Below are 24763 nucleotides of genomic sequence, written 5' to 3' on the forward strand. Positions count from 1 at the left end.
GAGTTTGATTGCAGAGTTCTGGCAGGCAAGCTGCATAGGATAGAGGAGTCCTACTCCATTTCAGCATCAGTGTTTAGAGCACTCCAAACCATAGTGTTTAATCAAGACCAGTTGGCTCAGGACAACCTTTTAAGAGGGTTTAGACTCAAAGTATTAAGCAAAGTCCAAGTTTAGCCCAAGGCTGCCTTTTAACCAAAAAGCTTTTCTATGTGGGGGTTAGAAGAGGAGATACTCCCTGCTGAGTAGAGCTCTAATGAATTAACCAACTCTCTTATACCACGTCAGTCAAGGGAACAATTAAATCTAAACTATTAACTACTAGTAAACAAAACTACTCGTCAATGTCTGTAGCTTGCCTATCCTCAGCACTGGGGAAAAAAAAGTCCAGTACGATATCTTCATTGCTTTGAAAGGACAGGATGCAAATAAATAGATTTGCTGCCTGAACACCTTCTCCAGCAAATTGTTTCACCTCTGGTTTCCGCGGACGGATTTGCTTAATCTTTTGTTGATAACATGGCAACAAACAAAGCTATTAATGTAATAACAACATGATTACACAGCTAATCAGTCTTTAGACTTATCATCCTCTAACTAACCTTTCCTACTAGGCAAGTGAGAATTTGCAAACGTTAACTTGCACTAAGCTTGCTTGTTTTGCACTAAAATTTCATTGCTAATTAACAACATAGTATTTTCCCCTGCAAAAGTCTACTTAATGAAACATTGAATATTTAATGCTTTCTACTGAGTGAGGTGTGAGCTCTGTGTGGCTGTTAAAGATTAACACTTCTCTTTATTTCGCCCTTGCTGAATCATATTATTGGCATTATGATCACCCTTGTCCTCTCTGAACATGTGGAACCCAATAAAAACACTTCAATTGCTCTCCAAGACCTTGGATTTTTACACATAGCACTGCCATTTTAGAGTCAAGATGGATAAACGTAATAAAGATGTTATCGTTGGTGATCCATTTGCGATAGCAGAGATGCCAGGTTCTGTAAATCCAAATGAGAGAGCTTTTGGATCTATGGCTGAAGTGCAGGGGTTTTCAGGCGCAAGGATAAATGAGATTAGTGAGGTCCTTAGTTTTACTTTGCAAAAAAACAAAGTTTGAATGAGTTTGATTTGTGAGCTGAGCTCATTCTTTGGAAAGCAGGTTTGCGGCTTGGCCCTGGATTCTATACCATTAAAAGCTGTGATGCAAATTACATAACACTGATAAGAAGGAAATAGTTTTAATGCGTTCATTTAAAGGACAGGCATAACTGCACACAGAATTATTAATAGGATACCAGCCTTTCACTGCTTTATTACTAGTTCAAATCTTGGCCAGACTGGTAGTGACTGAAGATAAGAATCACCATCATCATCATGGAAAATCCAAAAAGGAGGCAGCCTCCTTGTAGATCAAGTGCCACCCAGATCACTCTCTTTTCCTTCTTAATTAGGTCCTTCAGGTGGTCTCGCTGGAGACACATGCACTTTTAATGTTGGCAAATCCCTGCACTTGTATGTGTAGACATGGCAACGTGCACATGCAAAGTAACTACATATACATGCATCTAGATATTTTGCGTAGCCTATTGTAGATCCACCAATTTTGCCCTTCTCACATGAGAACTTCAGTAAAAATATTGTTTAGCAGCCTAAATGACCTGAGCTGGAGTCTCAATTCAATTGCTAATGGATGGATATCCATGGTGGGAGAAAATCAAGTATCCCAATCAATCGCATAGGTATTTTTCCACAGATTGAAGTAAAAGTGGTAAATCAAAGTGGTACTGGATTTAAGACATGAAATAACTGCCCACAGGTAGAGTACTGCCAAAATATCTGACTTCCTAATGGGTTGCACACTATATAGGTGAGACCTTCCAAATTGATATGTTCTCTCTGAATGTTCTACTTCCTATCTGACAGTACCAAGGGAATCAGTGTCCTTCAATGGTTTGATCGCCCACCCTACACTTCCATGTTTGTAACAACATATTGTAGAAACTAACCAACCCCTCTCTAACTGGATGGCATAGAAAGTAATTACATGAGCTAATATAACAGAACTCCCAATTGAAAATGACCCTGTTACTTCCAGTGATGGTCTAGAACCAATAACATCTGATTTGGATTTCAAACTGGCCAGATCTTACAGGTGTTTGCATCTGAGGTATTGATGCAGGCCATCACACTACTTGTGACATTTCGATCTGGATCCAGGAGGTTGTTTCAGACCTTGCTACTTATCGCCATGACTTTACACAAAGAGGCTGGGGAGGCAATGGTTGTGGAGAGAGAGCATTTCATGACATGCCAGCTCATTATGTAGCATGAAATAACAATGTGACACACTGAGAATATGGAACATCATCCCAGGCTTAAAAAATAAGGCGATGTAGAGCTCTCTCTACAAGCGGGGAAGGTCACTAAATCTTAGTACAGCTCTCCCAGCTGAACTTCAAGCGTGAGCTAGTGTAGGAAGAGTAACTGCAAGTGGCTGCAGTTTTACAGGCCAAGAGGAAAGGCCTTGCAATGTGTAAATTACTTCCCTTAATGCCTTGGGATGTACAGGGTAGTTTTGCAAAACCAAGCACTCCTTTGGCTACATGTATGTATGCATGCTGCTACTTCATTGCCAGGTGCCATTAAAAATAATGGGCCCATCCTTAAGAGCCATGGTCCAGGGATGGACCAATTCAAGGGATTATTGATGAACTATGTGGCATATCCGGATGCCCTAATGAATCCATCTCAGTCTAATTCTCAGCAGTGTTGTTTGTTTTTCTCTACCTTCTTCAGTAAAAAAAAAAGGAGAAAGTTAAGAGAAAGATAGCTGATTGTGTCTGGAGATTTATTGTTAGAAAAGTAATGCACGTTCCTGGAAATGCAAGCAGAATTTACAGGATTTTCTCTGTCTGTTTACTGTATATGGCATTATGACTTATCTCACTCTAAGGACTTCTTTACAACAGAAGTTCCCCATAGGTCTCTGTCTCTCCAGGGGTGAAATCTTGACCCTACAGATATCAATGGCAAAACTTTTATTGACTTCAAAGGATCCAGGATTTCACCCCAGATTTTTAAACAAGTCATCACTATAGTATCTAAATTCATTTAAAGAGGAAGACTGATTTTGTGTTTAAGGCACTGGGCTGGGACTCGGGAATTTGGAGTTCAGTTCTTGATTCTGCCGTAGATTTCCTGTGATCTTGGGCAAGACACAATCTCTCTGTGCCTAACTTTCCTATCTGTTAAATTGGATAATAAAGCTCTCTCCCTCCAACGGTTTCTCATTGCAGATGAGGGCTGCATCAAATCATTGATCTGTGCAGTCATGACATAATATATGACATAATGGGGGCTTCCAGCAAAGGGACAATACTTTCATCTTTGTCCTTCCCCCCCCCCCCCTTTTTTTCTGGAGGATGGATTTTTGCAGTTCTTGTAAAAGGAGCATCACTAATTGTTGATGTTAATTTCTCAATTGTAGATTAAAAATGCAAAACAGCAGGGGCTATAGGTGAACACAAAAGACAGCAAGAGTCAAGAAAGGCAAGATAGCATAACTGCCCATTATGAGACACATTCTCCGCTTTGTGCCTCAGTCGCCCCATATGTGAGAGGAGGATAATGATATTCTCCTCCTTTTTCAAAGCACTATGAGATCTACTGATGAAAAGAACAAGGTAATATTATTTTTGACATTGTACACAATAAACAACCACAATGTCCCCCAAACTGATTTTGTATTAACTCATGCATTTTTAAAATTTGCAATAAAATTGGCTATTGAATTTCCTGCCTGGAATTACAGTAAAAATTTGTCCCTGAAGCTTTTTTTCTTACACGTCCGTCCCCGTTTCCCCCCCCCACCCCCGCATTCCATGAATCTTGTGTTGGGCAGGCAGGCAAAGATTTCCCCAGTGGATTTTTTTCAGCATTAGTGGTATAATTGCCGACAATGCTATCTATACCAAAAGCAATATTACAGAAGGTAATTTATTCAATTTTATGCATGTTAACTGTATAAATAATGATTTGTAAAATTGGCCAGAAGTTACATTAAATTGTGCAGTGGTTAAATCTGACACTGTTTATATTTCTCTTCTAAAATAATTAAACCTCCCTTTCATTTAGGAGATCATGTCCTGGCAGGTGTAATATGTTTAATATTTTTATGGCAAGTCATTTAACTTGGAATTTCGCTAAATTAATTGCAAAGCGTAAACTTTATTTAAGATACTCCAACTGAACATACAGTTATATGGTAGTAAAGGATTAATGCTGTATCTTTGAAAGGGCATTACCTTGAAACTGTCAGCCTATTCCTCATAATATTCAACAGTGAATCATTATTTAAATGTTAGGTCATCCTCCAACACACTTGACCGCATGCCAGGAGTTGAAAGATTGTGAATCCTCTTTATGTCAAATGGCCTGTGATGGATTGCTGTCTTTGGTTTTCATAGCCAGAAGTGCTCAGGAAAGGAATGAAGAAGAAGAAAGACAGAGAAAAGGAAAAGGAAAGATGGACATGAATGTCAGGAAGGAAGATTTTTTTAACACTATAAAAATGGCTTTAAAATTCAGTCTAAATCAAGACATAATATAACCTTATAGAAAAAACTTCACAGGAAGTTTTCAAAAAGAGGCTGAGGAGCCACCTGTCTTGGATGGTTTAGACACAACAATTCCTGCCTCGTGGCTGGGGGTCAGACTGAATCAGTCCCATGATTCTGTAATAAACAAGAGGTTGAGACATTTTCATTGAAATATTAAAAGTATCCAGTAGCTTGTGGATCCACTGTGCTGTAGTGGCCGGGGCCCAGAACGGGACTCAAAATACCTGGGTTCTAGGTCTAGCTCTCCCTCACTGGGCAAGTCATGATCACTCTCTGTATCTTTGACAGGTTTCAGAGTAACAGCCGTGTTAGTCTGTCTTCGCAAAAAGAAAAGGAGTACTTGTGGCACCTTAGAGACTAACCAATTTATTTGAGCATGAGCTTTCATGAGCTACAGCTCACCTCATCGGATGCATACCGTGGAAACTGCAGAAGACATTATACACACACAGAGACCATGAAACAATACCTCCTCCCACCCCACTGTCCTGCTGGTAATAGCTTATCTAAAGTGATCATCAAGTTGGGCCATTTCCAGCACAAATCCAGGTTTTCTCACCCTCTGCCCCCCCCCCCCCCACACACAAACTCACTCTCCTGCTGGTAATCCAGGTTTTGTGCAGGAAATGGCCCACCTTGATTATCACACACATTGTGAAGAGAGTGGTCACTTTGGATGGGCTATTACCAGCAGGAGAGTGAGTTTGTGGGGAGCGGGGGTGGAGGGTGAGAAAACCTGGATTTGTGCTGGAAATGGCCCAACTTGATGATCACTTTAGATAAGCTATTACCAGCAGGACAGTGGGGTGGGAGGAGGTATTGTTTCATGGTCTCTGTGTGTGTATAATGTCTTCTGCAGTTTCCACGGTGTGCATCCGATGAGGTGAGCTGTAGCTCACGAAAGCTCATGCTCAAATAAATTGGTTAGTCTCTAAGGTGCCACAAGTACTCCTTTTCTCTGCATCTTAGTTTCACCATATGTAAAGCTGGGTACTTGCTTACCTTTGGATGAAAAGCAAAGGGTGTAAGTTGTCCTGGTGGTGGTAGTCCTATTATCCAGAATTTGCACAGGGCTCCAATTATATCTCACAGGATAAGTAGGTCTGGGCTAGTCAATGTTTGGAAGAGGCAACCCTGGGATGCGATGCATAATGGTTTCAGTGATACAGTAGGTGGCATTCCCGCACCTGCACCTGACCTGATGCTATGGAATATCCTGCTCCTATAGGTGTAATGTTTAAGATGAGCTATAAAATTCATGTTCATGACACTTGTGATAAGAAAAGATCCTGTGAGACTTTATGTAGAACATAAGAACAGCCATACTGGGTCAGACCAAAGGTCCATCTAGCCCAGTATCCTGTTTTCCAACAGTAGCCAGTGCCAGGTGTCCCAGAGGGAATGAACAGAACAGATAATCATCAAGTGATCCATGCCCTGTCACCCATTCCCAGCTTCCGGCAAACAGAACTCTTGTGTCAATTCCAATTTGGGTAACTAAATTCTGTCCACCTAAAATCCGCCAGATACAGCATTCTCCTTGATGTTCAGCCCTAAATTGTTTTGTAGCATTGCTGTATTTTGTTAAACATACATTGTTGTGTTTCATGCCAGAAGTAGCTGCATTAGCTGGTGGGTATAATGATTCCTGTATGTGAGTTTCTAAAAGTGCATTGGAATAAAAGATGCTCTATAAATACATGATATTATTCAATGAGAATCCTTAATGCCTTTGAAAATTTCTTGTTCCCCCCCCCTTTTCTGAGTCCTGCTAATAAGTGCTGCAGGCTTTACTGCTTTACCATGGAAGTCAGGTCATGTAAAAAGAAAAGGAGTACTTGTGGCACCTTAGAGACTAACAAATATATTTGAGCATAAGCTTTCGTGAGCTCGGATACAGACTAACATGGCTGCTACTCTGAAACAGGTCATGTAAAGTAACTAATACACAAACTGGGGAAGGCTTTTTCTGTTGGTACTGCTTGTAAGGTGGAGAACAATAAAAAATGTCAAGTCCTCAACGAAAGCCACATCTGTTTATCAGTATATTTCCTACAGTGAAGTGATAACAACTCTAAGTGACCTGGATGAGAGGAAGGAGAACTTCATGCACTGAAGTATACTTCCTAATTAAAATCCCATATGAAAATGTAATAGGGACACACCCAGACACTTTGAAAACCAATAATATTTACTATTTGTTTTAAAATTCAAGCTGACTTTGAATATTTTTTTAACTCATTAGGCATTTTATTTCAAATCAGATGGTATTTGAAAGGCAAATGACTATGTGGCATATTCCTTTCCTGTGTGAGGAAGCATAATTTAAGATTTAAAATCATTTGATCTTAGCATTTGGCATTTTTATTCACCTTTATTTCTGCAGTCAAATACTCGGAGGCAGCGTCTATACATCATTTAAATTAAAAAAAAATCAATATATGAAATATTTTCCTTTTCCTGAGGCTCAGTTATGGCAATTGGCTAGTGACAAATTACAAATGGATAGCACACAACACATGTCCTCCTCCATGAGCTAGCATTCTACACAGCAATGGACACTCCTTGCTTTTCTCCCTCAGCGTTGTGGGTTTTTTAGGAACAGCACCATCATTCAAACGGGTGGAGGCAGCAGATTTGCACATTCCTTTCCTTTCAGCTCTGAACAATTGGCTCATCTTAATGTGTACTTGAACTCTCAAATTGTAGGCTTATCAGATACTAATGTTGATTATATTTATGTACCTGAATACTCAAAAACATCTGCTATATTGAGATTCATCATTCAAAAGAGTTAATTAAAATAATGCTGAGTTAGGGGCTCAGCGTGTATTGCCAAAGTGTATATTTGTTTTGCTACAATTAATTAACAATGTATTCATGAAAACAACTCCTGCAACAAAATCTGTATTTTTAATCCCTTGTGCTAAACTCCTCAGAATCTGCGGTACTGTTTCAGTGGCGGTCTATTGAAGACTTACTTTTCTTTAAAAAAACCCAAATCACATGTTTTAATTAACTCAACAAGAGGTAAATCAGGAGTGTTGTCAACAGAAACACTGATGGATAAATCTAGTTCAAGGCATTTACCACCAAATGGTAAACAATACTTAAAATATACAGAGTATTTTTCCACTAAGATATTATTAAGCATTACACAATGCTAACAATCCTTCCCCCCATACATATAATTTCCTTTACCAGACTTTTATTCATTTAACAGATTGAGAAATACAAATCAAATCAATACCTTACTCACATATAATCCAATTTGTCTCCATCACCGATGGGGTGTCATTTATAATGTTGCACACTGCCACCGTGGCTTGTCTTACATGGTGCATTAGAATTAGCATATCAATTCCTCATACCTGTTAGGAGGTGATACTAACATTTTTATTTTAAAAAAGAGAATAAATTACAGACTTAAAATGAACAGGGATTGAGGGAAGCAGAGTTTGGATCCGCCGTGTGGCAGAAGATAAATTCCTATTTCTCACACAAAAGAAAATTGTACAACTGAACAAGGCTACAAAACCCCCACAAAACAAAAAAAGGAATAATTCGCCACTCATGGGAAGAGCAATCCGTTCCTTGGATGGCTGGTCTCAAGAGATCATGGTGATGGTTGTGTGATAGATCAACAGCGCTGCCCATACCTCCAAAACTGTGCGATAAAACAGAAGGTAAGGACAATTCTCTAGGTCACATCCATTCGTGGCGCAACACTGCTGAAGTCCATAGAGATACAGCCAGGGTGAATGTGGCCTCCTCTCCCTAAAACTAGGTTGTCACAGCTCCTACTGATCCAGGCTGGGGTGCTTGGCCCTGCTCAGATGTGACTTCGGCTATGGTGGGGAGGAAGGCTACTAGTCTGATACCTTGCCCCTGAAAACAAGTGGATGGGAAGGGAAAAGAACCCTGGCTGAACTCCCCTGACTTGTTGGCTTGGGCAGCGAGCGGCTCCATAAAAAGGGGTGAAATAAGTTACTCCCTTCCCAGAGCACGGGGGAAGGGGTGCGGGGGAAGCAGGAGAGGAATTGTGACTCTCTGTGTCACAGTTTCTCCTTTAGTCTGACTTTGGGGTGGGGGGGTGGAGTGCAGCTCCGCACTTCCACTTACTCAGGGCAGCCTGCAAAGCTACACTCCAACCCTAATGATATAGATAGTTCCCTTGTGCCTGTGAGATGTCACTGAATGCGATTGCATTCATGGCCCTGGAGAACCAAGTGCACAAAAAGAAAACAATTGTGTTTGTTTGTTTTCCTGTTTTTACTGTGAGATGAGGCTTTTTAGGGGCTCTTTCTGGAAGCAGTATGCCCAGGAGTACTGTAAGTAAAACCCATTTGTAAGTAAGGTCGCATTTGAGATTTTGCATGCATTGGGGATGCAGAACCTGCCATACAGATTGAGTGCTCTGTGCCATAGATTGGAGAGGAGAATTTCTCCCAGTGAAAGAAGGGGGGAGGGAAAGAGAAATCAATATCTATGTTAAAATCACTAATATCTTGGGATGGGAGAATGAACAATTGTCAAGCACTGTAGCAGAATTCAGCAATCAACCTTTAAAAATACGAACTTCCTGGCTGTTTGGAAGTAATCCAGGTAGCCAATGGCTAAATGAATGCCATAGGATGTCACACACCTGGCCTTCAGAGAACACAGGGGAGCTTTCACATGGAGGACTAATGAGAGGGGTTATAAACGTCACTACATTTCAGTCTAATCCTTTTACTGGCATAGGTCTGTGGAATTCTAAGCAGCAGAAGTGTTTGTCTCTAGGTTTAGTTAAGGCCAGCCCTGCACAGATTATCCATTTGGCCACAGATCTGCAGGCAAAATTTTGCCCTTGGCCAAATAGAATTTCATTCATATTCATTTGTTTCCAAATTTTGGACCCTTAGCTTCCCGCCTGCTGTGACTGTTACAAGGACAAAGTACTTTGCAGCCCCAAACGAAAGGATTTACAGCATGCAGAAGATTGAGCATTAGCGTCCCTGTGGATGTAGCCTGTCAGTCAAACAGTCTCCCACAAAATAAAGGAGAAAAGAGTCCGAGGTGAACTAGACCAAGGAAAATGAGGTCACAGAATTAAGAAGTGTCTGGGCTGAGTGGTGGCTGCCCTTCCTGTTTTAGAAAGCAAGGTGCGTGGGGACTAATGGAAAGGTAATCACTGCCTGTTTGGGTTTTTTTAAGTTTTAAAGTAATGTAAATTTCTCCAATTTGGGGGCTTCTGAGAAAATCCAAAGACCTGCTTTCCTACGGAGAAGGTTTGTGGCGCTCTGAATTGGAGCTTCTAACAATGACCCAGATGCTGCCATCCTTAGTCATACTGAATGCACTGGCCATACCCGCTCCAGTCCCTGCATGAACTCCATGCACCCCAGTGCCAGTGGTTCCTATGGATAGAACCACCACCAGCAGCATTTAGGGCATTGTTGGCTGCCTAGCTACATAGGCTATTGGTGCTCTTAGAATGGAACTGGTGCTGTTAGGCTGTACCCATGGACATCCCAATATGGACCAGTGCATATTGGGCTCAATCTGTCCCTTTATATCTATTGAGGAGCATGTGATATAGTGCATCTGGCAACACTCAGTGAATATGCCACTAAGGAATAGAATTAATGTTAAAAGCTGAATTAGCTGGTGTATAGTCCAGGAAAGATCACATGTGTGTAGCAAGGAGTACTATTTTAGAAATCTCTGAGCACTAGAAAGTAATACATATTAAGAGTTTTGCTCCACTGAGGCCAGTGGACATAGAAACATAGAAATGGCCACATTAGATTCCAACAACAGTCCACCTATTGAGGTCAGAGATTCAGCCTCTATTATAGCACCTCTATATAAGTAGGTTTGTTTTCTACTATCTCCATGACTTATTGCAGTTTTAATTGTTGGTTTAAAATATCTCTGGTATATTTTTCTAGACTGCTTTAGTGGCATAAATTTGATTAATGCTTCTGGTCTACTAGGAAATTTATCCTTTTAACTGCAAACTCGCAGTTGTAGGAACATAGAATCATAGAACTGGAAGGGACCTTGAGAGGTCATCTAGCCCAGTCCCTTGCACTCGAGACAGGACTAATTATCTAGACCATTCCTGACAGGTATTTGTCTAACCTGCTCCTAAAAATCTCCAATGATGGAGATTCCACAACCTCCCTAGGCAATTTATTCTAGTGCTCAACCACCCTGACAGGAAGGTTTTCCTAATGTCCAGCCTAAACCTTCCTTGCTGCACTTTAAGCCCAATGCTTTTTGTCCTAACCTCAAAGGTTCAGAAAAACAATTTCTTCCTCCTCCTTGTAACAACCTTTTACATACTTGAAAACTGTTATCATGTCCCCTCTCAGTCTTCTCTTTTCCAGACTAAACAAACCCAATTTTTTCAATCTTTCCTCATAGGTCTTGTTTTCTAGACCTTTAATCATTTTTGTTGATCTTCTCTGGATTCTCTCCAGTTTGTTCACATCTTTCCTGAAATGTGGTGCCCAGAACTGGACACAATACTCCAGTTGAGGCCTAAAGAGCACGGAGTAGAGCGGAAGATTTACTTCTCGCGTCTTGCTTACAACACTCCTGCTAATACATCCCAGAATGATGTTTGCTTTTTTTGCAACAGTGTTACACTGTTGACTCATACTTAGCTTGTGACTCCCAGATCCCTTTCCGCAGTACTCCTTCCTAGGCAGTCATTTCCCATTTTGTATGTGTGCAACTGATTGTTCCTTCCTAAATGGAGTACTTTGCACTTTTCCTTATTGAATTTCATCCTATTTACTTCAGACCATTTCACCAGTTTGTCCAGATCATTTTCAGTTTTAATTCTATCTTCCAAAGCACTTGCAACCCCTCCCAGCTTGGTATTGTCCACAAACTTTATAATTGTACTCTGTATGCCATTATCTAAATCATTGATGATTTCCCAGACTACATTAGACCAGGGATCTACCAAGTAGTTAGTATCCTGTCTCTAACAGTGACCAATACCTGAGAGGAGAGTAAAACCAAAGGTGCATGTAGCTAAATAGTGTATATGGGGGAGTGGAGGGTGAATTATTCCTTGACCTGCAGATAGCAGACAAATTTCATTTCAGAGTGGAAGCTAATGTTATCTAATCATTTATAACTATAAATGTTAAGGGTTATGAAGTTAGCCTTTAAAAACCCAGTTAGACAGCATTTGACTGTTTGAGCTCCCACAGCAGTGAATTCTACAGGCTGTCTATGTGCTACATAAAAGGAGTATTTCCTTTTATTTGCTTTTGATTTACCTGCCATTAATTTCCTTGATCTCTTATTACAGGATTGTGTAGAGGTGTCAACAAAAAAAAAAAAAAAAAAAGAAGAAATAAAAAAGAAAAGAAAAGATGCTCAGAACAAGATCAAATGGAAGCAAAACACATTTCAAAGTGTCCATTTTATTATAGCTCCTGAAGAAAATGTCTGGATGAATGAGAATATGTTCCAGGCTACTAACATGATAAAACTCACTGTTCTAAGAGACAAGTTTTTACTCTAGCGGATCAGTCACTTTCAATTCCGATACCTGATCAGAGTCCCTGATATCTCATGATCTGTGGAAGTAAGTACCCTGAAGTTAATCATTTTTCTTTCTGCTAATCTTTCTATTTAAAAGACCACCAGACACTTGGCATTTTCCATCACAATTTGCAATATCAGATCAGAAGAGGATTAAGTATGTGGAGTGATACTATGAAAACACAGTAAAGACAACCTTGAACTTAATTAAAGAAAGACATCCTGGGATATATAAAAACAGATTGCAACAAGATAAACAATAATAGTATTTTGGAGGATGAGTAGTTTCCTGCGTAAAGCATTAACCTTTCACCTCCAGGATATCAGTATATAGTGGGATGCCATGACAAGGATTGATTTGAGCAACTTTGCCCCTGCACTTACAGCCTGAATGGTTGCTAGATGCAGATCCATAAAACAAATGAGCTCCCCAAATCAGATGGCACATCTAAGCAACAATTCCATCTTGAAAAGTTCTGCCAGGCATTTAAGTGCCAGCATGCGGGTCAATCAAGTTATTACTGGCTCTAATTAGCACTCCCACAGGCTGCAACATTCTTTACCTGCAGCTGAGTGGCACTTGGAAAGGTGTGAAATTCCCCATTGCCTTTGCAAATATCAAAGAGACTCATTTCCAATCTGATCTTTATAACCAAAGGCCCCCACTGATCAGCATAAAGTGAGGGCAAACAAATCAGCAGAAAGAAGTGGCTTTGGAGTAGGAGATTTATTATTTATTATTTTAGATTGATATGTATTTATTATTTAGTTTGTCAGGCCCATGTCCCGGAGAACTATCTTCATGAACCTATCATACAGTTGGTGCTATATAAATAAATAATTATTATTAATATTTGATATATGTAGCTGAAAAATCGCTAAAAGGAATAATCAGTGAGACTTGATGCCTGATTCTGCTCTGGCTACACCAGTGAATTCCATCTCTTTTGTTGGATTTATTCCATATTTACACTGGTGTAAGTGAGAGGAGAATCAAGTCCTATAAGTCCATATGAATTTGGCAAGTGATAATAAACCAGTTTTTTAAACTATAGTGCCCTCTTGTATACACATGTCAGATTTTTTTAAAAAATAGACAAAGGGCTAGAGTCACAGCTGGATCCACTCTACTGATGTCACCAGAGTGATGCTAATTCACACCAGCTGAAGTTCTGGTCAACAGTAACTGAACTGACTCATCCTTATCTCTTCCACTATTTTTTAAACCACTTTGGGTTTTCTATTGGGAACTTCATAGAGTTAGAATAGAATAGAGCTGGGTTTTATGTCATGCATGGCATATTAGCAGGGCCGGCTCCAGGCACCAGCAAACCAATCAGGTGCCCTTGGGCGTCAAATGTAAAGGGGCAGCAGGAGGTCGGGCTCTGGAGCAGCAATCCGCCCTCTGCGGTGGCAGGAATTCAGCAGCCGCTCCGTCACAGTGGGTTTCGTGCTCGGCGGCAATTCGGCAGCTGCACCATCATTCCGCCTCTGTGTTCAGCAGCAAGGTTTTTTGTTTTGGTTTTTTTGCTGCGTTGGGTGGCAAAAACACTGGAGCTGGCCCTGCTTATCAGGGCAAACTGAAGGTCTTATAGTTCAAACACTGCACTAGATCTGGTAGGCTGAACAATGTTAGGACCAAATCCACCTTAAAATAACCTTTTACGGTTGTGGGGCCTCAGAACACAGAGGGCAGAGAATGTCTGGTCCTCAGAGGACTTGGCCTGGCAATTGGATCCACAGGAACGCCGTCAGGGATGCATTGCTGCACAGCGACTGACATGCACCCTAATTCAGGCAGCCAGGGGAGAATTTTAAGGGAGATTTACAACTCAAACCTGCCTCTGACTGACAGCTCCAATTCCAAACCAGCAGCAGACTAAGGCTAGTCTGATACACCAACAATTTGCCAGCCCTCTCCTACTACATTCTGTGATACTCCCTAGGACTAGCCAGGGTTGTGAAGCCTCTCACACCACCTGCCCTGAGCTGTGCCTGCCGAGAGTCAGCTCCCTGAAACCAGCAGTCTCTAGCAACACAAGCACGGCCTTCCAGGCCTCACTCTCTCTGTACAAGGCAGTGATTGGCACAGCCCGACCCTCAAGTCCTCCCAACGTTCCCCTGTGTTGTCCAGCCCCATATCCACTGAACACTCACAAAATTACCAGGCCTGCTGTTCCTGAAGCAACAGAACACACCAGCTTGTCAGATGCAGCTCAGGGTCAGCACTTTGCTTAACACACAGCACTTAGGTGTATTGATAGTGAAAGCAAAAATAAGTTGCTCATTCAAGAACAGGGTTTCAGGTGATAGTGAGTACGAATCTTGGAAACAAATGGTTATATATGAAACAAACTCATAACACACTTTCTAGAAATTAAACTTAACCTCCTGTCTAAAGAAGCTTATCTCACTCAAAGATCTCTCCAGCATTTTCAGCCAACCCTGACTGAGACCTCTCTTTCATGAAACAAACACATTGTCCATTTATTTCCTAGGTGAAGGATGACAGTGTGTTTTCTTTGTTCCCCAAATATAATGGAGCAAACATTTGATGCATGCCTCAAGAGAGGATCCTCCTCCCTCCCCTTGCCCCCTGTGATGAAGTGGGAACGTTCTTAAAGTTTTCTCTGAATACTGTGTGGGTGCCTCAGTTTCCCCTATGCATTTCTTAAGTATCTAGGTGGTGGGATAAGGGTACATGATTGTTGCAGAGCCTTAGAGGCCAAGGTCTAAAACAGAGCTTGTAGGTACAGAGAACAGGAGCCCTCAGTCAGGTCCATCTTGGGGGTTTAGGGAGCCCAGAGCCCAGTTCTGGGCCTCCCTCCATTTCCCCAGCCAGCTCTAAACTGAAACTCTTCAGCTCCTCCTCTGGCCTTTGTCTTCTTCCAGGGTCAGGAGGCCATCTGATCTCTCTGGTCTCCAACACCTTCAGTTGACACTTGCAGGGGAGAGGCCCAGGCCATCAGTTGCCAGGAGACAGGGTGTTGGCCATTCTTCGTGCAGACAGCCTCACACTGGTCCTCTAAGGCTCTGCCACAATTACACACCTTTATCCCACCACCTAGATACTTAAGAAATACATAGGGGAAACTGAGGCACCCACACAGTATTCAGAGAACGCATTAAGAACATTCCCACTTCGTCACACCCCCACTGTCAGTTTCTTCTTGTTACTTTTCTCTCTTTGAAGGTTTTAAAATCCTTCATTAGCATCTGGTTCAGACTGGTGAGTGGGAAACCCTTTGTGAACCAGACAATACTTAATTGACATGTAAACAGCCCATTAGACAAACATTTCTTGTCTGACAGAAAACTTGTTTTTCACCTTTGCTGGTGATCAGTCCCTTGACTCTGACCTTAATAACATATTTTTCAGTGTGTATACCTAACTCCTTACACATCTGTTTTGCAGTGACATTGATGACCAGTGTGACATGGGCTTTATTCACAACCTCCCATGACACTCGGTGAACTAAAATGTATGTACAGACCCAGGAGACAGCATCATAGGACTGGAAGGGACCTCGAGAGGTCTTCTAGTTCAGTCCCCTGCACTCATGACAGGACTAAGGATTATCTAGACTGGGGTTCTCAACCTTTTTCTTTCTGAGGCCCACGCAAACATGAGAAAAAAACTCCACAGCCCACCTGTGCCACAACAACTGGTATTCTGCACATAAAAGCCAGGGCCGGCATTAGGGGGTAGCAAGCAGGGCAATTGCCTGGGGCCCCACACCACAGGGGGCGTCGCGAAGCTAAGTTGCTCAGGCTTCAGCTCTGGTTGTCAGGGCTTGGGGCCCCGGACTTCAGTCCCATGTAGTGGGGCTTCATCTTTCTGCCCTGGGCCCTAGCAAGTCTGATGTTGGCCCTGCTTGGCAGCTCCCCAGGAGGCCCCGGACCCCTGGTTGAGAACCACTGATCTAGATCACCCCTGACAGGTGTTTGTCTAACCTGCTCTTAAAAATCTCCAATGATGGAGATTCCACAACCTTCTAAGGCAATTTATTCCGGTGCTTAACCACCCTGAAAGGAAGTTTTTCCTCATGTCTCACCTAAACCTCCCTTGCTGCAATTGAAGCCCATTTAAGCCAGATGCCTGTAACTCTTCTGCACCCCTTGACAGTTGTCATTAAAGGGGTCTTTGGTCACACCATCCCTGAGCCCTCTCTGTATCTCCTTCATCCTTCCCTTAGATGAAGAATAAGAACCACATTTTAAATTTAGTGCTGCCTCAGTCTCCATGCTCCATACTCACTCATTTTCTCTCCTCAGGCCAGCCCTCATTCATGCCTCTTATTTGGTCACCACATGAAGCAACACAGCTCCTGCTCATGTGATGTGACCTCATATGGGATCAGTCATGTGCCTTTCCTATCCTCAGGTCAACTTGACTGCTGGTGAGTGACATAAACTGAGGGGGGAGCTTCTTTTGGAAGCTCAGCCAGAAAGAACGGAGGTTTCCACTGGGTAGAAGATTCTTGCCCTCTCCTTTTTGCTGCCCTCTGTATAACCTGATGGTAATCAGGGGTGGAGAAGTGGTAAGGGAGCCTATGTACCAACGCACACTGACAGGGGTGGGAGCCCAAAACTACAAAAGCAACTAGAGGCAGGGTTTTCACCAATCCTTTCCTCTCAGCATAGATTTCGAAACTGAGTATTCCTGGCTCTTAACGTCTGGCAAGGCCCTCTTTGGGAGGGAGATTTCTTTATCTCATCCATGAAAAGGCTCCACAGTCCCTCCAACAGCTGAGCATAAGGGTGAGGGGCACAACAGGAGGCAGGCAAACAGCAGAGCACCATGATCCACGTGCGGTGTCCACCCTCAAGCTGCTTTCCACCTTGCCCAGAAGGCTGTGAATATTTTCTTGTTTGATCAGCTGGCCCCTTCCGTTTGACTAATATTAACCTTGTCACCAAATAGGGCTTAGAACCTTGGAAATGAAGAGATCTCCCTATCAAATCCAACAAGCTGAAGCTTTTTATTACTGTACTAAAAGGCAAAAGTACCCTGATCAAAAGCCATTCCTCTCTTTTGCCTTACTTGGACTCCTTTCATGCAAACTCCACATTGTTACTCATTCTCCTCTTTCCTAGGAAACTGTCTAAATGAGGTCAATCAGTGTTACTTAAATCCACTGCTCTGACCCATTGGGACCCTATACTGGCTGTTCCCCCGCAAGACACAGGCAACTCCACAAGTTTTTACTCAGAGTTATTTTACATTTTGCCTACCGGGGATGGGATTTGTGGGTGGAAGGGGTGGTTTGCCTCCAGCTGTGGTGCTGGCAAAGGCATCAGCCCCTCAATGTTAGCAGATCCTGGGGAATCTCTGGAGGACCCTTAGACTCCACACTGGTACCCGTTCCCATTTAGCCCTCTCTTGTTCCTCTGCTGCACAACTGCTCGTCCCAATCCCTCCTTTTAGTGGGGTTGGGAGTCAGTGTTAAGGGGATCAGTGAGTAAGTTACCTCTGATAAAGTCACCACTTACTCAATAAAGTTCCATGGGCTTGATGGGGGGGGGGGGGGCACTATATGTTAGCAGTCAGCATTCTCTGACCTGCATACCTCATTCCCAGTCCATTCTTCTGAAGGATCAGACAAAGGAAGAGCAATTTTGAGAAGGAAATAATTCCCCCACCCTTCTGCATGCTAATTGTGGGGATTTGTTGGCACTTTGTCCTCTTTGTCTCTGCAGAGGCAAAGGGGACAATATGGCTCGACAACATCCAGGACCAATATCTATCATGCTAATCAGGGTGTATCATGGAAAAGGTATGTGCTCTGTATTTAAAAAAAATGGCCACATTCTTTCATTTTTCAGGTTCTAAATGATTAAACTCATAGGCTTAAATCCTGGCCCCCATGAAGTCAGTGGCAAAACCCTTGTTGTTTTCAGTGGAGCCAAGATTTCACCCCTAGTATTAGCTACTCCAATGAAGAATACAGTGTATATATAACTAGCATTTTGGACAAGCATGGGACATACCCTGTCATCATTTCTCATACAAAATTCTACTGAAGTCAATGGGAGTTTTGCATGAAAATTAGCACTAGTATTGAATGGAAGAATACAGCTTACATATCTTGGCTTTTCCTAACAGGGCATCATGTGTACTTTGCATGATTAGCAGAGACCCTCCCCACTCCAAGGTTAAGGAAGGATGCTTTCTGTTTCTTCTCTGCATAATAACAGCACTTAATGTCAAAGATCAGTGGTGGGTGTTTCAGCATTGAAAACTCATTTTCAGTGCGAAAGCCATTATGCCATATGAACTGCATTACATTAAACAATGCACCAGGCATTAAGCAGGTGTTAGCAGAATGCCTCAACAAGTAATGTGCACTGTGTGCCTTCCTTTTATTTGTAGAAGCTGACAGCTCTAGCTAAAGGAATATTGTGCACCAATGTTCTCTATAGCTATGATGTTTGGAGTTATAGAATCAGACAGCATTAGAATGTGACCCAGAGCTGCAGAAGCAATAGGATAGAGTGACTGAAAGCCCCAAAGAGAGTCCATATGGCTGTACTTATAAATATTTCAAATGCCAATTCACAAGGCTGCAATCATACCAAGCTGTTTGCTTTATTCTGAATTGCTAGCAAAGTAAAACAAAATATTTGTCATACTAGAATATCACACATAAATTTAACTGTTATACCCCAAGCTTTTCTCTAGATAATATATTTTATTAGGTCATTACAAACAACAGAGGCACCTAGATTGTTGTAAATAATTACCTATGAAAAATCCTCTGTGCATACCTTTCTCTGCTAAAGATGTTACAGAACTTAGTGTCTTTTCCCCAGTGAGAACAGGCTAGCCTGACAGCAAGCCCAGATCAAGGTAATCAGGGATTGCCAAGGAGTTTTGATTTTTATTTTCTTTCTTTAACATTTGCTCATGTACTCATTTGATTTTACTGGCTGTTGTCAGCAACTAGTGATGCACAATCATGCAAATGTGGTGCTTTCCACGTTCACATCCATAAAGTGTTTAGGAGGTTCTATGCTTTTAAACCCTCGGCTGAGAAGTGGAACAGTTAATAAACGATTTCCACAACGGCACTGGAGGGGTAAGCAGGATCATCTGTAGCTCCCCAAAAGGGTTTGTTGCTCTATTGCTGAAAATGGGCTTATTTCATCCTCCCCAAAGGCAGTGCTTTTGTAGAAAGGTTAAGAACTCAATACTGATTTACATAATTTAATCCTTTTATTTGCAGTTTGGAAATGAAAATGGAAGAGGCGGTTTGTTGGAGATGGATCAGATCCATCCATGGCATTTTGAAACAGACATTAATCTATACTTACCTCTCCATCAATTATGACCTCTAAACCGCTTACCCCTTTATAACAATTTCAGTAACGTTCCAGGAACAGCAGTGCTGATTTGCCAGCTCAGGATGCAATCAATCGCTCCATACTAAAACCCATTCATGGGATAATCCTTCTCGCCCAATCCTATGCATGGGTGATGTGTAATACCAGTAATATTGGGAAAAGAGGAGGGTATTGGTAACTTGTCAGGCTTCCAGCTGGTGAAGGGCCAAATACTCATGGTCTTACATTTGTGGGTCAACATTTTACTGACAGGAGAAAGACTGATGGGTTTTACAGTGCTGAGAAAATAAATATTCCCTAAGGGCTGGATTCTGCCTTTATGCACAGCTCTAAGCAAGGGATGGTGTGTGTGCCGCACCACCCCAGGGGGAGCCTGTGGAAGCAGTGTGCCTGAGCGACACCCTTCTGAGGCACTTGCTTCCTCCTTGCCCTGGTGGTTGTAAATCAATGGTTGGCAACCTATGGCCTGCACGTGGCCTGTCAGGGTAATCCGCTGTTTACATTGACTGTCTGCAGGCATGACCACCCTCAGCTCCCAGTGGCCACCTTATCTGTTTGTCTGGCTATACACCTGTACAACTTGGGAGTCCATCATACTAAATCCCTCAAATGAGCAGGTCTTTTAACAATCCATCCTCCTCTAGTATGATTAGGTTCACTGGTGCCTCTCTGGTGCTGTCTGTCTCTCATCTGATCAACCACAGTCTCTAGGCTTGGTGTTGCTGTAGTCTCCATTGAAACATCCTCTTCCTCCTGTTTTTCCTCTGGTATGCCCCACACATTGTCCATTTCTAATGACTCTGGTATGGGATGCTCCTGCTGTCTAGCTATAAGACATGCATTGTCCATACTGTCAGAGGTTTATTTTGTTTTTCTGAAGTGTCTACACTTTCCCCTCACTATCTGTCCATTTGCACTTGCAACCAGGAAAGCAAAGGCCAAACTACCAATGTAGCTTTGTGCCATAAAGTGTCCTGTTTTGTCAATGGCTGTATATGCACTTTGTCACCTGACTGGTCTCTTGTGAATCTGATGTAGGAAAATTCTTGTCTATTTTGTTGGTTTCTCTGTAGTTTGCCAAGGGACACTCCTGAGTACCCAGGCTCTACCACCTTCCTCTTGTTGACAAGAACGTTTCTTTCTCCAGCTCATCAATCTTTGGACAGGTCTAGAATTTAGACCTCGTGAGGGAGAATTCTGATGATCTAGTAGTGCTCAGTATGGGTTTGGCGTCCACAGCTTTCACTTTTTTCAACAGTTTCTTAGCTTTTCTGCTGATTCCACATTGCTGTTGCTTTGAAGATACCCTGGTGAAGATATTATGTGAGGAAAATCCCAGTACTTATGAACTTCTGGAACGCTCCTGAAACCAACTGTGGTCTATTATCGAAACACATGATATCCAGTGTCCTGTACCATGCAAAGTGTGATTTTATCTTCTGTATGACTACTCTGGATCCTGTATCTGATAAATAGTCTATCTCCTAGAAATCAGAAAAATAGTCTACAATGATCATGTTTCCCCTGTCTCCAACAGTAAACAAATCCACACCCAGCTTTTCCCAGGTTTTTCTGGAACATTGTTTTACCACAGGATCTCTATAGGTTGATGGTCTTCCCAGGATCTGCAAACATCACACTTTTCCATGGATGTCCATAATTGCTCATTGGTTCCTGGGCAGTATATAGTCTCTCTGGCTCACCTTAAGCAACCTTTAATTCCCAGATGTGACAAATGAACTTTGTGCATAATCTCATTCCTAAAAGCTTCTGGAATAACTGCTCTTTCTCCCCGGAATATAATGCCATTCTGTACATACAGCTTGTCTCTTATCTGTAAGAATGGTGTTATCTCTTTAGGTCCCTGTTCTTTTGTTGTGGCCAACCTTGTAGGATCATGAGTTTCAGTCTTCCTCTGTGCCTCTCTCAGCCTTAGGCAAGTACTGTACCATATTTATAGTCTCAACCTCAGCCTCTATGGATCCCTCCTTGCTGTGTTCTGGAGATATTTATGGCTCTAGGTGTCCATCAACATCAAGTCTCTGCCTGGCTATACTTGATCTGTATGATGTACTGCTGAACTTGCACCATCATGCTCTGTAAGTGCTTTGGTGTCCTGAGTAATGGCTTTTTTCAAATGCTTTTGAGAGGTTTATGGTTGGATTGCATGTCCACAGTGCAACCATCAGTGTATTGGTGACATTTTTCCATTCCAAAAAGAATTGATAACAACTCTTTTTGAATTTGAGTGTATCCCTTCTCCATTATGGACAATGCTCTGCTTGTGAACATAACAGGTTATCCCCCTTGCAGCATGGTAACCTTGAGACCCTTCCAGATGCATCACATTGCAGCATTAGCAATTTCTCTGGATTGTAATATTTCAGAATGGGAACCTTCCCAATCATCTCTTTTACTTTCTGAAATGCTTGGTCATGTTGGACTGTCACTCCCAAAATGTGTCTCAGTGTGTCAACTGTCTCAGAATCTTGAAGCTTTTAGACAGATGGTTGCAAAATTTTGCTAAATAATTCATCATTCCCAGGATTCTTTGGATTCCTTTAACATTGCTGGGTCTTGGCATTTCTCTAATCTCCCTCACTTTCTCGGGGTCTACTTTCAGGGGTCAACAAATGTTCAATGTATGGCACTTCAGTTACTCTGAACCTGATGTCAATCTCTATTTTATAAATGCCATCTAACCATCCATCTCCCTGAAATAAATCTCTATTCTCCCTCTGTATCATTTCCAAATCCCTGGTAATATCATCCAACGTATCTTTAGTCACCCCAATATCCACTTTCATTATGTTTTAGAACTAAACTTTTATCAGATTCATGGCTTAGGTGGCCCTGTTCCCCCAAAGTGGTATGACCGTCTCATCATCACAAAATCCAGTCTTTTTGTTCCTTGGATTTCTTATTTTGATTTTACATTTCCCCATGGTATGATTGTACATTGTTAACAACTGGTTAGTCCCTTCCAACCCTAGGTCACAGTTCAGCAGCCTGATCAGGATTATGTTACAATTTATGCCACAATTTAACTGAAATTGTATCACTGTCTTCCCAAGTAACATGTCTGCATGCAAGTCTTTCTGGTACTTGCTAGGGTCTTCTTGCACTGCATTTACCCGCTATTCAGTCACCCACATCATGGTCCTTATACTCACTGTTGCTCTCTTTAGTTTATTGTGTGTACCTTGGATTTATTTTTCTTCTCTCTGGACAAACACTTGGCTGAAAAATGATTAATTAAACTGGACACTTTTCCTTCTTTCATACTTGTTTTTTTCCCACATTATTTTCATGTGTCTGTATCATTATTTTCATGTGTCTGCCTGCAGATGTTGTATCTGGTTTTGCTTTCTCTTTTTTACATAGTGCATGGACAGTTTCTGCTACCTGCCCTACCAGAGTTCCTTTGAATAGCTCTGCAGCCATGCATATCTCCAAGCTTTTTCCCAAAGTAAAGCCAGCTTCTGTGAGCAACAGCTCTCATACTTGTGAGTCTCATGTCCCACACACTATCTGGTCTCTTATCAATAAATCTTTAATTTTTCCAAAACTGAAACTGGCTGCTAGCTCTCTTAAATCCATGCTGTACTCATCAATACCCTCCCCAGCTGCTTGATCCTGAATAAAAAATTATATCCTTCCACCGTTTTGTTCTTTCTGGGTTTACAGTGAGTATCAAAACAGGTCATTATTGCTTCTCATGTGCGTTGAGCTTGGGGAATTTCTGCACACAGATTCACCCTTATCTCTCTCCCCCTTTCTCCAATCAGGTAACAAAACGGTTATTTTCACAGCATTCTCTTTATCTGCCACAGAAATATCACCATAGAGGTTACATTCCTCTTCTGAACTCTTTCACGCCTGAATTAAATTCTTAGCTTGCAAGTTTAATGTCCCTGGAGGTTTCAGCCCCTCCATTTTCTGTTATTAGCCTCGTCATGTAACTGTGTACACACAGAAGTATTCCGCTCTCTGCAGTGCAGCTGTGAATGGTCTCTTCTGCTATCTAGGTTCTGATTACCACTGCCACCATGTTTTATGCTCCATTGTGTTCAGATCACCTGTCATATAAGGTCTCACTCTGACACAACGTTCATTAACAAATTCCAGCTTTATTGTGACTGACTAAAACATGGCTTCCTCAGCCTCACAGGTTTCTCAGACAGTTCCTCAGGAGGTGTTCCTTACAAACAGGTCCCCCCAGGAAACAGTATGTTGCCCGAAAGTGTCTGCTATCACTTTCATGTTGTTACAGGACTGCTTCTTCCCGGGCATTGTGGCTCTGCACCATTTCTAAAGCAAGGTTGTGTTTACTCGACATGGGCAAGCTTAGAGGAGTCTTTCACTGACTTCACTGGCCTTTGGATCACGCCCACAGTGAATAATTTGTGAAGTGGAAATTAGTAGTTCCAAAGATGTAACTAAAATCATGGGTTTATGGAGTCACCTCCCTAATATCCTGGGATTATGTGGGCTGTAGGTTGCAGAATATTAAAGTATATTAGAGGAAAAAATACAGTCTGGGGTTGGGAGACACCTGTTCTTAAATATGGATTTTCTAATTGACACTCTGTCAGGCAGATACCAACCAATAAGAAGCCAAACTTAGGTTTTCTCCTTAAATAGTTCAAGCGATTCAGAGCAATGCCTCTGTCATGTGTAATTTAAATGGGCTGGAAGGTGCATTCAGATAATAACTAGCAAATAAGGGACGACACTGTTTACTTTAGAACTATATATGTTCTACCTACCAAGAACGGATTGTTCCTGCTCTCAAATTGGACAAACTAGGTAGGTCGGGTATATTTACCTATCTCTTTTCAAAGGCCAGTGTATTAATGCCATACAAGATATAGCCAGGTATATTTATAGACATATTCAGTACATTTTCAAGAAGATATGAGAAAATGTGATGTGGTGTATAAATCCCACCCTGGGACAGAATGGATTTAAGGGGCAGATTTGGGCCTGGGGAGCCAAGACAGCTCTGAATGGGAGATGACAAGAGAGATCTATCTTGGGAACCCCAGCAAGCGTGAGGAGGGACTAGCCTTTTTCTAGGACTAGGGAACCCTTCACTCCAACTTCTGGATGATCATTTGTGAGGCTTTTGACCACACCCTGGACTGGGAAAGTAAGTGGTAGGAAGTGGGCAAAGGAGGCAACCCCTAAGCATTCTGATGTGTTTTCTATTGCTGCCTCTCATAGGGTCTGGGGTCAGTGTCCAATAG

The sequence above is a fragment of the Lepidochelys kempii genome, chromosome 6 (assembly GCF_965140265.1).
Source record: "Lepidochelys kempii isolate rLepKem1 chromosome 6, rLepKem1.hap2, whole genome shotgun sequence".
NCBI classification, from domain to species: domain Eukaryota; kingdom Metazoa; phylum Chordata; order Testudines; family Cheloniidae; genus Lepidochelys; species Lepidochelys kempii.